This window comes from Protomyctophum parallelum (assembly GCF_964188405.1).
Source record: "Protomyctophum parallelum genome assembly, chromosome: 2".
Lineage (NCBI taxonomy): Eukaryota > Metazoa > Chordata > Actinopteri > Myctophiformes > Myctophidae > Protomyctophum > Protomyctophum parallelum.
This window is the reverse complement of record NC_139699.1, coordinates 25,733,550-25,750,827: the sequence shown is the minus strand read 5'-3', so window position 1 is coordinate 25,750,827 and position 17,278 is coordinate 25,733,550. Positions and strand designations below refer to the sequence as shown.

General features: G+C 45.2%; 1 protein-coding gene across 2 annotated transcripts in view; it reads right to left on the bottom strand.

Annotated features, from left to right (window-relative positions):
• Positions 1–17,278, bottom strand: part of itfg1 (integrin alpha FG-GAP repeat containing 1) — a 169,690-nt gene that overhangs the window by 18,651 nt on the left and 133,761 nt on the right. The window lies entirely within an intron of this gene.

The window sequence follows — 17,278 nt, the reverse complement described above, 5'->3', positions numbered from 1 at the left end:
GTTACATTGATTACTATATAACATGTATAGGAGCAGGACATTAGGTTACATTGTCCCTCGCTTACCTCAATTGAACTCTCTGGGGGGAGGGGGGAGAGAGAGAGACCCTCATTGCTTTGTAAATCTACTATACTACTATACTCAGGAACGATACAAGTTGGGACTTGGGAGTGCATCTACAAGTGCATCCCCAGCATCCTCGTTCATGACTCGCACACACACACGCACCAACAACTCGCTGTGCTCGTTCATGCTTTCGGCCCGGCACGTTCATTGTAGGTCCAAAATGGGCGGAGCCCACCACTTTTCCAACCCGGAAGAAAGGGTGAAAAGGGACTATGCGCTCGGTGAGCAAATCCATGCAAGTGGATTGGAGGGGAATTCCGGTGCCATCTCTATTATATAAATCTATGTGCATCCACGACGGGTTATATAATACCCCATGTACCCATTGAAAGCCTACCTGTTGTACCTGTCTGTATGTCACTGTCCCTTTAATGCCATATATGGAGATTTCTGATTCTGTCTGCCTTTTATGCCCATATAATAGTTCCGTAGACAGACCAGTCTATGATGTCAGTAATATGCTATCATTTTGATGACATCAGGGTGACATACTGGTGGGGATTTGTTGTTTGTTTGTTGTTTGTTGGAGAGAGAGAGCGAGAGAGATAGAGAGAGAGAGATGGGATTTGGAATTGAGATCAGATCAATTCAGTATACAAATCTATTCAGATATCAGATCAAAGGTCAGATCAGTGTTTCATGCTACATGAACAGTGTCTCTCCTCTCCAAGCCAGGGTGTTGCACCAGCCGCCATGTTTTGATGTCCCTGGCTCTGCCTTTCTCCCTCAATCTCCATTCACTTTGTTCCACGGCTGTTCCAATGACTTGAAGAGACGACATAATTGCTCCAATCACACAGAGGCTGTGTGTGTGTGCATGAATGTTTACGTACGTGCGTGTGTGTGAATGAATATTTGTGTGTGTTAAGTGTTTGTTGTTATCATGGACATTGACTGGTTCATGGTGGGATAAAACCGCAGTGATCAATCATACCAAGCTAAATCAATGATTCTCAACCTTTTTCATTATTTCAAAGATCCCCAGTTTGACATGCATTATTAGACCATCTGCACTGGAGAAACTTCAGCCATAATTTTACTCTGATATATATATATATTTAAGATTGATTGAGTTGGTTCCCAGATTGCTGGACAGGATTGTAACTTCCCTAGCACAACATATTTTAATGCAGAGTCCAAGGCACTTTGCATAATAACATCATATCCTGTATTTGTAAAACTGAACTAAGATAGGGGTGCGTGGCCAAAATAATACTGATTCATTTGGAGGTGAAATGTTTGTAAAAACTTGCAGATCTCGCTCCAAATCCAAAACCACATTAGACAATACAGTTTGACTGACCCGCCCTAGTTGCTTATTTTGGGCTTGTTTTCATAGACCTGGTGGCTTGTTCCTGTTGTAAAACTGGCAACACTGCAGTGCTAACAGGGACTGTAACTTCACTGGCTGAGTAATGGCTGCCATCCATCCATCTATCTATCATGATGGGCTTGAGAGGGAAAGTGGTCACTGAGTGGAGTGACGGTTTGATGACAGACAGACCGCTCCTTGTCCTCAGTAGAAGTAGTAGTAGTACTAGTGTGTGTGTGTGTGTGTGTGTGTGTGTGTGTGTGTGTGTTTGTGTGTGTGCGCGCACGCTTGCTATCTCCCCAGAGCAGATGGTGAGCCTTGGCAGAGCGCTGCGCCCAACACACACGACTGACAAACACCAATCCAACATGCTTCAGTGTGTGTGTGTGTGTGTGTGTGTGTGTGTGTGTGCGCATGCATGCGTGCGTGCGGCTGACAATAATTATGACGGGCGGAAAAAGCGGAAAAGGGTTGCTCATGTGTGTAGACAAGACACAGAGATTCACACACACTTACGCACGCGCACGCACACACACACACACACACACACACACACACACACACACACACACACACACACATACACACACACACACACACACGACAGTGACAAGAGACATACACCGTATAGTGAAGAACCTGCTGTATTTATTTTCATTTTCTCATATTCTAAATGGATCCATCTCACTCATACACAGTCTGTCCTCTTCTACCACGAGTCACGTCAAATTGTATCACAAATAATGTCTGCACCTGAAGAAATGAATATTAAAACGCTGCAAAAAACCAAGGAGAAGGTAAACATGAGCACGCATGCACGCACGCTGCAAATTGAAATCCGACATCTTTGAACTTCCAGTCCCCGAATGCTACTGGAGTGAAAACCATTGGAAAACACAACACAGTCAGCACCATGGACAGCGCCATGAAGCCAGAGATCACTTGCAGAATTGTAACCTGGTCCCATACTGTTGGTTAATCATAGTGATTACATGGCTATAATTATTCTACTCTACTCTTTATAGACCAGCGCTCCCTCCCTTCATGCTCAGGCCCTGAAGCAACAATTAACCTTTCATTTTAAACGTATCTACTGTATGTATCTGCAGATCAACACTATCGCAGCTCTATCAGCAGACATTTATAAGCCTGCATGGCTGTTTTGCATTCACTATATGAACCAAAATCGATTGTTTAAAATGTCGTACAACATCGAAATAAGTATAAACAAACAATGAACGCAAATGAAATTATGAATAATTCTGCGTGTTAGTCTTTTATCAAATATGGCAGAAAATGAAAACAGTATCGGACATCAGTATTTTCATATCCCTTCCATTACTATAGACTGAGACTGAGACATCTCACGGTGCATCAGGCTTTGTCGATCGCCTGTACGAACACAATAGAGCAGACCTTTCAGAACGAAGAGGGCACCAGAATTTCCCATTCATTTTCCAATAGAAAGTATTTATTTAAAGACCTTTAAAGCCTCGGACCTCATGACAATAAAAATATTTTTTTTGCCAAACAAAATTAGAAAGAAGATAAAAATGAAAACAAAAAGTGTTGTACCCTGCCCTTTTTTTTCTTCTTTCTAATTATTTTGTTATCGTCATGATTTGTCAGGAGCTCAATTGGCTTTGTCCAAGGCCTAAATGTCTAAATAAATACTTTCTGAAACGTCTATGGGAAAATGAACGGGGGCGGGACTGCAACGCTCTATGGGCCCGTGTTCGGCGGAGAGGGGGCGGAGCCTGTCAGCAGGGAGTGTGGAGCGGGAGAAGTAGGACGGAGACTCTACGCCCTCCCGGTGGGGGCTCCTCACCGACAGGTATGCCGGTATAGTACAGCAGTGAGTACACACATACACGGTAAATATGTGTGGGGAGGACTTCATTGGCGTAACGAGTAAATTGGGGAGGAAAAGGTTTCGCTTAGTAAAAACCTGTTTTTACCAATTGTGTTGGTATAGCCAGAGGCGCCGTGGTGGACTCCAACCTCCAGGCACTTTACCACTGGATCACCCAGAATAAAACACAACGATGATGTAACAGGCTGTGAACACTTAAGAGGGACACTGAGGTTGAACACAAACACAAACAAACCTGCACCCACAGACACACACACACACACACACACACACACACACACACACACACACACACACACACACACACACACACACGTATTCTTGACCTCAGAGAGAGTCACTGAACCCAGTGCTCTCTTTACCCATTACCATGGCAACCATTAGCACTTAGTGGGGATGATGATAGAAAGGAGTGTGTGTGTGTGTGTGTGTTTTGATTGATTGATTGATTGATTGATTGATTGAAATGTTCATTTGAATAAAGCAATTTTAAAAACTATATAAACAGAAATGTCATAATAACAAGCAGAACAAAAATAATAAAAAAGCATATTCAAAAGGAGTGAGAAGAAGCATGGCTTATTGCTCCCACCCCTTTCCATTAATACTAAATATCATTCAATAATCTATTAAATACTTGTATAGGTAAATCTGTGATATCTATACATACATATAATTTCTACAAATAGAGTAGATGGGAAGGGCCACAAAGTGGATTGGAAGGGCCACATAGTGGATGGGAGGGGCCACAGAGTGGATGGGAGGGGCCATATAATGGATGGGAGGGGTCATAGAGTGGATGGGAGGGGCCACAGAGTGGATGGGAGGGGTCATAGAGTGGATGGGAGGGGCCACAGAGTGGATGGGAGGGGCCACAGAGTGGATGGGAGGGGCCACATATTGGACGGGAGGGGTCATAGAGTGGATGGGAGGGGCCACAGAGTGGATGGGAGGGGCCACAGAGTGGATGGGAGGGGCCACAGAGTGGATGGGAGGGGCCACAGAGTGGATGGGAGGGGCCATATATTGGACGGGAGGGGTCATAGAGTGGATGGGAGGGGCCACAGAGTGGATGGGAGGGGCCACATAGTGGATGGGAGGGGTCATAGAGTGGATGGGAGGGGCCACAGAGTGGATGGGAGGGGCCACAGAGTGGATGGGAGGGGCCACATATTGGACGGGAGGGGTCATAGAGTGGACGGGAGGGGTCATAGAGTGGACGGGAGGGGTCATAGAGTGGATGGGAGGGGCCACAGAGTGGATGGGAGGGGCCACAGAGTGGATGGGAGGGGCCACAGAGTGGATGGGAGGGGCCACAGAGTGGATGGGAGGGGCCATATATTGGACGGGAGGGGTCACAGAGTGGATGGGAGGGGCCACATAGTGGATGGGAGGGGCCACAGAGTGGATGGGAGGGGCCACAGAGTGGATGGGAAGGGCCACAGAGTGGATGGGAGGGGCCATATATTGGACGGGAGGGGTCATAGAGTGGATGGGAGGGGCCATATAATGGATGGGAGGGGTCATAGAGTGGATGGGAGGGGCCACAGAGTGGATGGGAGGGGCCACAGAGTGGATGGGAGGGGCCATATAATGGATGGGAGGGGTCATAGAGTGGATGGGAGGGGCCACAGAGTGGATGGGAAGGGCCACAGAGTGGATGGGAGGGGCCATATAATGGATGGGAGGGGTCATAGAGTGGATGGGAGGGGCCACAGAGTGGATGGGAGGGGCCACAGAGTGGATGGGAGGGGCCATCCTCCCTCTCTGCCTTCAACCCATCCATCTCCGGAACAACAGAGCCTTCTTTATGACCACATTGAGCTCATTGCAGATCAGTAATAGGATTATTTAAGCTATTAGTTTTATGTAACAGCTGCTGTACCGTCCATATGGATACTGGTGTGTTGTACTAATGTGTACACTGTATGGTATTGATATCATGGTCTGATCACATAGTGACAAACCAGGGTACACTAGATGCTAATTGTAATGTATACACTATAATTTCATAATTGCCACACACACACACACACACACACACACACACACACACACACACACACACACACACACACACACACACACACACACACACACACACAATTTATTTTTAATGTACCGGTATGTATACATTTCTCAACAGGGAAACAGTCCAAATACCACCATATCCTCCCCACCAGTGCCAGAGCACCCCCCCCCCCCCACACACACACACCTCTCCCCGTGAAGAAGGCGGTGGGGGAGGATTTCTACAATGAGGAGAGAGAGAGAGAGAGAGAGAGAGAGAGAGAGAGAGAGAGAGAGGGGGGCACAGTAGCTGTACAACTCCCCAGACCACTCATTTAACAGCCTGCCCATGGCACCGCGCATGCGTGTGTGTGTGTGTGTGTGTGTGTGTGTGTGTGTGTGTGTGGTAATTTAAAGTGTATTTATTCTGCAGCTCGGTGCCCAGGGAACACAGAGAGAGAGAAAGACTGCCAGAGATGAGCAATGATGGCACACACACACACACACACACACACACACACACACACACACACACACACACACACACACACACACACACACACACACACACACACACACACACACACACACCTTTCTCCACTGGGGCTGGGGCCCAACGATCTTCAGTTACCCTTCACCTCTTTAGAGGAAGAGAGAGAGAGAGAGAGAGAGAGAGAGAGAGAGAGGCATCAGAGGTCAGGGCAGATGAGGGGAAGAAAGGAGATGGAAGAAGAGAGAAAAATAAATAGAGAGAGAGGAATTCATGAGCAGATTAGCAGAGTAAGGGTTCGTACACACTGCACGATATTTACTCCGATTATGCTGTCAGGAGACTCGGGAAGCATTTTTGGCACTCGCCGACAAAACCTGACGGAAGATCGGGCTTTGATCGCCGTGGTTTTGCTCGCTGTGTGTGAAAGGACCTGTGAGAAGATCCAGTGCCGATAAAAGGGCTTGCCGACGCCTTCCCGAGCGTTTCTGAATATCTAGCAGGTTTGATATTTGGCTGTCTCGCCGACTGGACATCATACAGTAAGAACTGGGTTGCGACCGCGTCCCGAGAAGGCCTGTATTACAGCCAATGAGAGCACAGGACAGCTGTGCTCACAGACAAAGTCTGTATGTATGTCTGTCTGGTTATATCGATAGATGATAATATACTGTATAACCTTTATTAATTCCGTAGGTAAATCCAGGTGTCATAGGTAGATATATATTAGTCTAATATTGCTGTTAAATAGTCTATAAAACCAACGCATCTCACTTGGATTTAAAAAAAAGACTCCTGTAGTGTGAAATACAAAACGATCTAATGACTCACCGACAACTTTAAAAGTCCTATAAATGTGTAGGGGAGAGAAATGGTCGATCTACAAGCTCATAAAGCATCACAAGCTTTTCAGAAAAGCCTGTTAGCCACCCTTCAAAGTACATACATTTTGATGTTCAGACATTCAAGTTCTACACTGAAAACCCTTGTTTTACATTTGATGAGACAGCCATTTTGAAAAATCTTGGATTTTTGTTTAACCATCTTGGATTTTTAGGTGGCCAATAGGCTTTTCTGAAAGAATAGGTCCTAGCCATTATTCATGCCGGGCGGCGGTGGCTCAGGGGTAGAGTGCCTGGATGGTAACCGTAAGGTTGCCAGTTCAAACCCGGGCTCCCCCAGAGTTACTGTCGAAGTGTCCTTGAGCAAGACACTGAACCCCTAATTGCTCCCGATGTGCTAGTTGGTGCCTTGCATGGTTTCCGCTGCCATCGGTGTATGAATGTGTGTGTGAATGGGTGAATGTAATGCACAATCTCTGTAAAGCGCCTTGGATAAAGGCGCTATATAAATGCACCATTTACCATTTACCATGCCAAATTTGATTATTGTATTACAAGGTGAGCAATTCGAGCACCAATCCGCTGCATATTTTTTGTTCAGCGACTGAAAACATAAAGAAATCATGAAAATGTTTACTTAAGGTAATTAAGTCCAGTCAAATAACCATAGGCCATTGATGACAACTGCAGGATTTTCTTTACATCGGCACTGGCTTCATTTTAAAGATCAAATGCTTGCCCCCTGGGATGGATGGATGGATATACACGTAGACAGACACGTACAGTAGGCATAAACACAAACCCACGTGGACACACACACACACACACACACACACACACACACACACACACACACACACACACACACACACACACACACACACACACACACACACACACACACACACACACACACACACACACACACACACACAAACAAACAAACACACACACACACACACACACACACACACACACACACACACACACACACACACACACACACACACACACACACAAACAATTTAAGTAACACTATGTAAATGTATTTTCATTAATAAGATGTAATTATTTTGTCCAATGCTATGGTAGCATAATTATGTTAATACAATATAACTTATACAATCGGGGTGGTTGCATTTTGTGTCCCTGCTCGTCTATTGAGACATTTAGATCATGTCAAAGGTCATGCCTCACCTAGACACAGGATCTGACACGAACGATCTGACACCTGATGGTCAAGATTCAGTTCAACACAATATATCAAATAATGTTTATTTATTGGTAAAAATGTAATAAAATCAGGGGCGCTGCCTCTGGATACTGCCCTTGGTTAAGGCAGTGGGTGCTCAGCTTACTTAACTCATAAACCAACTAAATGGAAAAAGCGGCACTCCAAAATAAAAGATGCAAGACTGGCTCAGATGCAATTTCTCATAATTTATTGAGAACACTTAAGCGCTTCGGCGACAGCCTTCCTCAGAGCAGATTTAAAACATAAAAAAAAATGATAATAATAAGTTTGAGAACGATTTAGAAGGCATTTGGAGAATCGGCCTCAGACTAATGGGTTAAGCAATAAAACATTTGTAAGCCATGTTTGAGCCATTCTAAGTCTACTGGAAGCCCCCATAGGTGCCTGCATGTTAGACCCGGAAATGTTGCTTAGTATAAACTTTTATGATTCAAATGGCTTAGCAGATGAGATTAAGCTTGGTTGCTAAAAGTTGCACGTTGAGCAATTTGAGTAATTAGCATAATATGTGACCATACCATTAACATCCTGTATAAGGCAAAATAATCTAAATTCTTTAAGTATCATGTGATGTGTCAAACTAGGGGGTTTTCATGATTCTGAATCAATTCCAAGCATTAGTTTTGCACAAAAAACACTCCTTGGGCTAAAAACAGCCATAGCCGTCATCACAAATGTGATGAGGTTATGGCCGTTTTGAGGCCAAGGAGTGTTTTCGTGCAAAACGAATACATGGCCTACTTGTGCGCAAGCAGAGCGCGCAGCAGAGCGCGCAAGTACTGCTACTAATGAATGTCTACTACAACTGCTGTTCTATATCCTTTAGACCCGTTATTGCGTCAAAAATAATAAGTAATGAGTCACGGCAACGGCATGCTATCTGTCCATAATGCACGGTAGTAAAGGCATACCCACTGTATCACTACAGAAACACCATTACTGTGTGTGTGTGTGTGGCCCTTACTAAGCAGGGTAGATGGATGAGTGTGGGATGTGATTCTGACAACACCACACCTCATTATGAACACACACCTACTGAGAGAGAGAGAGAGGGGGGGGGGTGAGAGGGGGGGGGGAGTGAGAAGAGGAGAACCTCTCTGTACAAAGACTGATGGAGGGAGTGAGCGGTAGTGAAAGGAGGAGTGCAGCATTCATTCACTTCCTACCTCCTTTATGGAGGGCCGTATATGTCATCCTTCTAACCCTCTCAAACTGCTTGACCACTTAAAGTTCTATTCTATACTTTGTAGTGTGGGACGAATGGCCAAATTGCCAATCTACAAGTTCACAATGCGACACATGTGAGCTGGTGGATATGGATTATTTCTTTTTTGAATAAAAATATGTTTCCAAATGTATGAAGTGTCTTTGTCAACAGTATATTGTTGTTTTATCAATAGAGGATGTCCACCCCCCTGAGTAAAGGGAATTGTAATAGTCTAAGCGTGAGTAGATGAAGGCATGGATAGCTGCATGTAGTTAAGATGGGGCGTGAGAGTGTCCTGTCACTTCATTGTGACAGGATCAGAAGCCATTAACTCATTGCCAACCGAGATTTATTTTCTTCTTTTTTCTGTCTTTTGTAACCCATTTTTTTCACCCAGTGTCAATTGTCTAATAATTAGACACGTCCTGGGGAGAGCAACAGACTGACCTCATGCTTCCTTCAATGCATGAGGAGTCCAGTTCTCAACTGACAGGGGGGAGTTTCCCCGGTTGGACGTAGCATGTAGAACACGTTATTCCAAACAGTTCCTGTCCCCTCCATCAGGTGCTCTGGCTGGCCAGGGGGAGGCAGTATAGAGACCAGGATTACGGCATGTTTTTTGTGAGGGTACCACCTACCCTAGAGGACATGGGGAGAACATGCAAACTCCACACTCCAGGCCGAGATTTCTCGTCATATTCTTCCAAGGTAAAGGCTCACTTGGCCAGTGTCGCGATTTCTCATCAGACTTTTATGGTTTAGGTTTTATGATAGATGGCGCTCTTCCCCAACCTATGAGTCACCGTTTGAAACCAGGAACAAGGAAATCACGTCATTAAAAAAGAAAACTCAGAGGTTTTTCTCAAATGCCTTTATCTCTGCTCCCGGAGCGTTCCACTAGTGCTTCCGCCATCGCTTTTCAAAAAACGACGCGTTTGAAATGTGGGACAATCGCGCATGCACAAAGCGGGACATCTGGTCACCCTATGCTTTGGGACATCTGGTCACCCTATGCTTCGGCAGTGAACCTCTTAAAGTGCCTCATGGCAGCTCTAGCTGATCAAAGATCTCTCCCAGCCCACGCCTTGTCAGTCACTGCCAGATTAACTCACACAAAGGCTGATCTATTTTTAAAAGTGTCATTTGTCTTGTTTGAATTGTGTTAAATGTGTGTCTGTTCCGCTGGCGGGCTAGACACCCTGCTTAGCACCTGGTCGGGCTGTGTGTGCGCATGTTTGTGTGCACGTGTGCGTATGTGTGCGTGTGTGTGTGTGTGTGTGTGTGTGTGAGTGTGTGCGTTTCTCGTGATGGAAGGATTACATGCAGGGAGACGACAGCCTCAGAGAGAAGGAGGCAGAGGCACAAAAGCGAGCGGAGGCAAGGGAAGGAGTTGATGGGAGAAACACATAATGGGGTCTAAATCAATGTGCAGCGCTCTGCAAGTCGGCCAATTAGACTAATGACTTCAGCACATTGCCAGTGTTTGACGCACAGAATAATATGTCGCAAGCAATGTGTTGCATTTGGACATTTTAAAGGATTTTCCACGACCCCAGACTTTCCTTTACAGAGCGAAATTATGCAAGATACCAGTTCACAAAATTCAGAGGCTAGAATATATTCACTTGTTCTTTTGCACTCTTCCCATGCCAAAGGTTTGGATGTTTGGATGTCGACTATCTACTGCAAAGAGTATAGAACCATCTACAGCAGTGGTTTTCAACCCTTTTCATATCAAGGCGCATTGTTTATTCAGAATTGAGCCACGGACCACCATCTCAGACTCAAAACTGAAGAGTATGTTGTTATCGTTGGATAAGATTTTGGCGAAAGGGCCTTTCTGTGTAGAGTTTGCATGTTCTCCTTGTGTCCCCTAGGGTAGGTACCCTCACAAAAACATGCAGTAATCCTGGTCTCTAAACGACCTCCCCCTGGCCAGCCGGGGCGCCTGATGGAAGGGAAAGGAACTGGTCGGAATAACGTGTTCCTTCCGCGTGCTACGTCCGGCATGAGTTCAGTCCGCTGCCCCCCAAGGTTGGCAGAGGAAGTGTAGCGCCCAGGATTACATTAGATAATTGGCACTGGGTGATAAAACTGGGTTGCTAAATCGTGGGATAAAAAATATATTAATGTTTTTCTTTGGTACTTGGTACCATAGGAGAGAAAACCAGCAAACGTTGACGGGTCGATTTGGTTTCATTTTACACTCTCAAGAGTTAAAGATCCATAAGAGTATAGTAGACACAAGTAAGACGCGCAAACGCGGGAAGCGAACGCAGCTCGTGTGTGTGTGGTTGTGTGTGTGTGTGTGTGTGTGTGTGTGTGCTACAGCTGCGCCCTGTGTGTGTGTGTGTGCTACAGCTGCGCCCTCTGGTGGCGGGCGGGTGGTGTAACAGCGGGACAGACAGACACACACACAGACATTCAGCCCTTGCTGTCATAGTAAGTGGCTCACTGCGTTCGCAACCATACTAGACTGGGACCCATACACCAAAGGTAGCATATCTAATATATATAAGGCTTTACAGGAGATTGGATAAAACAAAATCAGCCTGGGAACAGGACCTGAATTTAGAGCTGGAGGAAGAGACGTGGGAACTCTCTTTGAGGCGTATTCATACTACCTCTTTATGTCTTAGACATTGCCTAATTCAATTCAAAATAGTACATTGTTTGCATCTAAAATTTATCCTGACATTGACTCTACTTGTATAAGATGTCATCTGGAGCCAGCCTCTATTGGACATATGTTCTGGGGATGCACTTCCTTGAACCCATTCTGGAATAGTATTTTTGATGCTTTCTCAACCATCTGTCATATGCCAATTGCGCCCAACCCGATAACTGCTATATTTGGAGTTCCCAACGACGATGCACCAATTACCTCTCCCCAAGCCAATTTCATAGCTTTTGCTTCACTCATAGCGAGGAGACTTATTCTCCGCAATTGGAAATCTGATAAACCTCCAACATTTACAAGTTGGGTCAAGGATGTTCTATCCTTTATACCATTGGAGAAGCTCAGATACAACAGGTTCAAATCTCGCCAGAAATTTGTAAAGGCTTGGTCCCCTTTCCTTGAATTCACCCTTTCACTGTCTTCCGACTCATGTGTCCATGTGTCCTAAGTGTTTTTCCTACATGTAATTTGGTTCACTGTGTAGCCCCTTAATCTAGTAAAAGGCTAATTTTATTTTATTGTATTTATTTATTTCATTTATTATTTATATCCTTTACTACCTGTTTATTTTATCTTATTGTTGTTTTTTTGTTGTTGTTCTTGTTGTCTTGTTTTGTGATGGAACCGGGGAGGGTGGGGTATATGTGGGGTTGTTTGTCTACAAAAATTGAAAATCTTATAAATAAAGTTATAAAGTTAAAGATCTATAAGGGTCTATTTGGTTACCAACTCTCCATCATTTAGCTGGGGGACCACCTGGAACCCCCTCAAGGACCACTGCTGGTCCCCGGACCACTGGTTGAGAACCACTGATCTACAGTATAGCATCACAATGTGAATCTACAAGCTCACACTGACACGTCCGTCCTAAGCCAGTTGGTTGGTGATTCACAGCGTGCACAGCACCTATGCCCATCAGAACAGTCTGTCCGTCTGTCCACCTCAAACTTGGTTCTTTCTTGCTTCGTCCTGCCTCAGAACTCTTGGCAACAGAAGCTCCAGTGAGACCTGTGGAGGTCCAGAAGGTTCTACTACGTCTGACACATTTGTTCTTTCCTGCAGACGTCCAATGATGGAATGATGCTGCTTTCTGTCCCATGAAGGCTGCTGTCAGCCACAGACAGAGAAGAATGGGGGGGGGGGAGGAGAGAGAGAGAGAGAGAGAGAGAGAGAGAGAGAGAGAGAGAGAGAGCAAGAGAGGAGAACGACGGAGAGATATATTGAGCGAGAGAGAGAGAACGGAAGCGATAGAGTGAGGTCAAGGAGAGACAGCCAGAGAGAGAGATCCTTTGAGAAAAAGAGAGAAGGGGCTAGAGAGAAAGAGGAACAGAAGGATGGAGCAAGGCCAGAGAGAGATTACCTAATATTTTACCAGGTCGCAAGGAAATGGCATCGCATGCAGTCGAATGAATCAGGAAAAAAAAAGTTAGATTCGTCTGGATTCCTGGCACGTCACACATACAGTAAATGCAACTGTGATTGTGGTGTGGCATCATAACAGCTATCTGTGCACACAGCGCCATGTGAGCACCTATATCGATCTGTGCGCACAGTCAGGGTCACACAATGGACCATTGAAATGCAGCCAGCCAGCTGACTCAATCTTCTGCTGATTTGCGCTGTTGATACTCGGTTGTTTTTGTAAGACGACGGTGGTTGGAATGGTTGTGTTTGATCGACACAAACTTTAACCAGTGGTGGAAAAAGTACTCAAATGATTTTACTTAAGTAAAAGTATCAATGGTTAAAAGTACCAAAAGTATTTGAATATCCCGTTTCTAAGTTTTCAAATGTATTTAAATGGCCGAAATGTACATACAGTATACAGGGCTAAAGCGGTTAGTGTATGCTTTGTAATAATAATGATGGAAATCTACTAGTAACTACATGTAAGTAACTAGTACTACTACTACTGGCTGCATCTAAAGTTTTTAAATAAATGTATTGGAGTAAAAGTACAATATTTACCTCTGATCTGTAGTGGAGTAAAGGTATTGGAAGGTATTGGAATGGAAATACCCAATAAAGTACAAGTACAGTACCTCAAAATTGTTCTAGTACTTGAGTACATAGTCACTTTCCACCACTGCACTGTAACAGGTACGCATCCCTGGCTGCATCCCTGGCTGCATCCCTGGCTGCATCCCTGACTGCATCCCTGGCTGCATCCCTGGCTGCATCACCGACTGCATCCCTGGCTGCATCCCTGACTGAATCCCTGGCTGCATCCCTGGCTGCATCCCTGGCTCCATCCCTGGCTGCATCCCTGACTGCATCCCTGGCTGCATCCCTGACTCCATCCCTGGCTGCATCCCTGACTCCATCCCTGGCTGCATCCCTGACTGCATCCCTGGCTGCATCCCTGGCTGCATCCCTGACTGCATCCCTGGCTGCATTCCTGGCTGCATCCCTGACTGCATCCCTGACTGCATCCCTGACTGCATCCCTGACTGCATCCCTGGCTGCATCCCTGGCTGCATCCCTGGCTGCATCCCTGGCTGCATCCCTGGCTGCATCCCTGGCTGCATCCCTGACTGCATCCCTGACTGCATCCCTGACTGCATCCCTGACTGCATCCCTGGCTGCATCCCTGGCTGCATCCCTGGCTGCATCCCTGGCTGCATCCCTGGCTGCATCCCTGGCTGCATCCCTGACTGCATCCCTGACTGCATCCCTGGCTGCATGGTTTGCCAGTTCTTGCCAGGGGATTGTTTTTGTGTGTTTAATGTTTCAGTCGGTCGGTCAGTGACGGTCGGTCTCAACACATTTTGTCCCAAACAAAGCATAAAAAACAATGTAATGGATGTCTTGAGCACATTCATGTTCCCCACTGGACAAGCCCTAACTAACCAGTTGAGTGACTGCGTGACCTTTCCTCAAATGTCACCCTCAGGCCAAAATGGCCCTATACTAATCTCAATTTTTAGACCCATTAGTAAGAGCACTGGGCTTCGATCCATTGGGTACAAGGAGTGGAATGGTCTCTAAGGCTTATGAAGTCCCGGCTTTAGGCTCCGTTCATGCCTACTCATTATGAGACCTAATGTCAATAAAGACAGCGTGCACGCAGGGATTTTGGCTGTTTCTTTACATGGACGCTAGTGGTGGCTAGCAACGGAGTTAGAATAAGGTAATTCATATTTTTTTTAACTCTGGATTAACTCTAATTTATCAAATCTCGGGATCTCGTCCCTGGTTGTGCAAAGGTACATTAATCTCGTTATCTCGGGCATGGCTACAGAGAAGTTAATCACGATATACGTCAATAACGATTAAAGTCCCATCCAATATCCACCAAATCCACAGAAGACACAGCTGATGCGTCTCCGTGAAGTTCAATATCTCATCTCTCAACGCAAAACAGTCTTATTGTAAGAGTTTGATGGAAGGAAAAAGTTAGCTATCAATATGAAGGCTGCACACCTACAGCACAAGCAGGCAGTACAAATGCGCACGCACGCACGCACGCGCACACACACACACACACACACACACACACACACACACACACACACACACACACACACACACACACACACACACACACACACACACACACACACACACACACACACACACACACACACACACACACACACAATTTTTCTGCATCTCTCTTTGTCTTTGTAGTGAATCTGTGAATCTCTTATTGAAGGAGCTCCCCCGCTGTATCTCACACGAATCCATTCCTTCCCTCAATTCTTTACAGAGCTAGAATAAAACCAGCCCAAACTCCCTGAACTTCAGCAAGCCAGCCAGACAGACAGACAGACAGGGAGCATGCACGCACACGCGCGCCCGTGCACACACACACACACAAACACACACACACACACACACACACACACACACACACACACACACACACACACACACACACACACACACACCGTCTGTTCTTCACCAAGTCAGGAGGACACGGACAGAGATAGATGACAGCGATAGAGAGGGAGACATGACAAATAAGAGAGTTATACCGAACTCCCGCACGCACACACACGTTTGTATTATTATTTTTGTGAGGACATCAAAACTTTAGGGCAGCATTGTAAGCTGGAAAATTGCTGGAAAATCTACTGCGACACATTGGGGGCTTGTAGTGTTATGTTGTTGTTATGTGTTATGTTTAGTTTAATTTCATTACATTATTCTTCACTGCTCAGTTGAGCACCGTCCGGTGAATAGCCAGAGAATAGGCCAGACCTGGAGCTGCCCAAGACCACAGGTAACCTGTTATAATATACTATTAAACCTGCATACATGACTACAGTCACATGTAAGACATGTAGTACTGTACGTGTGTAAACAAGTACACAGTAATTAATATACAGCATAGTTGCTGTCGGGCAGAAACCTCTTATCTCCATTTTAACTGTTTATGTTGTATTTTGTTTCTAAATTAACGCCCTACTACATGATCAATGATCATACTACACTACAGCATCACATAAAAGCATCCAAATTAGCAGAACTACAAGCATTTTGAGCTTGTAGATCTGCTACTTTTTTTATCTTGGAAAAAAATAACAGTTTTGGACATAATGGTTTCCACCCGACAGAGACGATATTATACGAACATGTGAAATCAACAAAAGTATCACAATTGAAACAACCAACTTTCCAGCTGTGCCCTGTGTGTGAGGATACGTCTTTACGGAAGCCAAGGACACAGACAAAATAATCCAAACTTCAAAAGAGTCTGTAAATCTCAGTGACAAGTCACATAATAGAGTTGGGTTTCGTACAGCTAGTGAGATGGATGGCGGATGCCGACTCTCTCAGTCCCCATCAACGTGGGTCAGGGACAACACAATGAAGGAGCTGTTTGTTTGCTCATGGGCAGCTCTACACAGCCTCCTCCGGTGGAAAGAGGACCAGGTCAGTCGGTCAGTTTTCTTTATTGTGGGAGATGAGGAGGGAATAACTGACAACATTGTTTATAAAGACTCTCCGTACCTTAATCTCGTGTACAACGTGCTGATTTTCTACATAGCCTACTTGCTGCTATGTTGATGCACCAGATTTCTAATCTCATGTACATACTGTACCCTGTACCGCATGGATATGCTCCCTCTGTTACTTTAACTTTTTTTGAGGGGCACTATCCCCTCCAATGGCTTTTGAAGATTATGTCATATGGCAGCCAAGTCTATGGGATTGTTAATGTTTGTTTAGAGCACTTAGAACTTAAATCGTTTGCCAGCCAAGTTTATGGACTTTAATAGACTTTTTTAGGGCACTAAATGACAACGTAAGACATGAACAGATTGTGAAGACAAATATCCTTCGGGACAATAAAGATTATTATTATTATTATTATGTGGCAGATATAAATACATCTTGTAACAAATGTTTCATACAAGAAACAAGCCAGGATGGACCACACCCCAGATCCCGGGGTCTTCGCCACAGTTCATAATGGCTTCCGAAGCTTTCTCTCCCATAGAGGGACAATTATGTGTTTAAAAGAAGCCCTAGAGAGT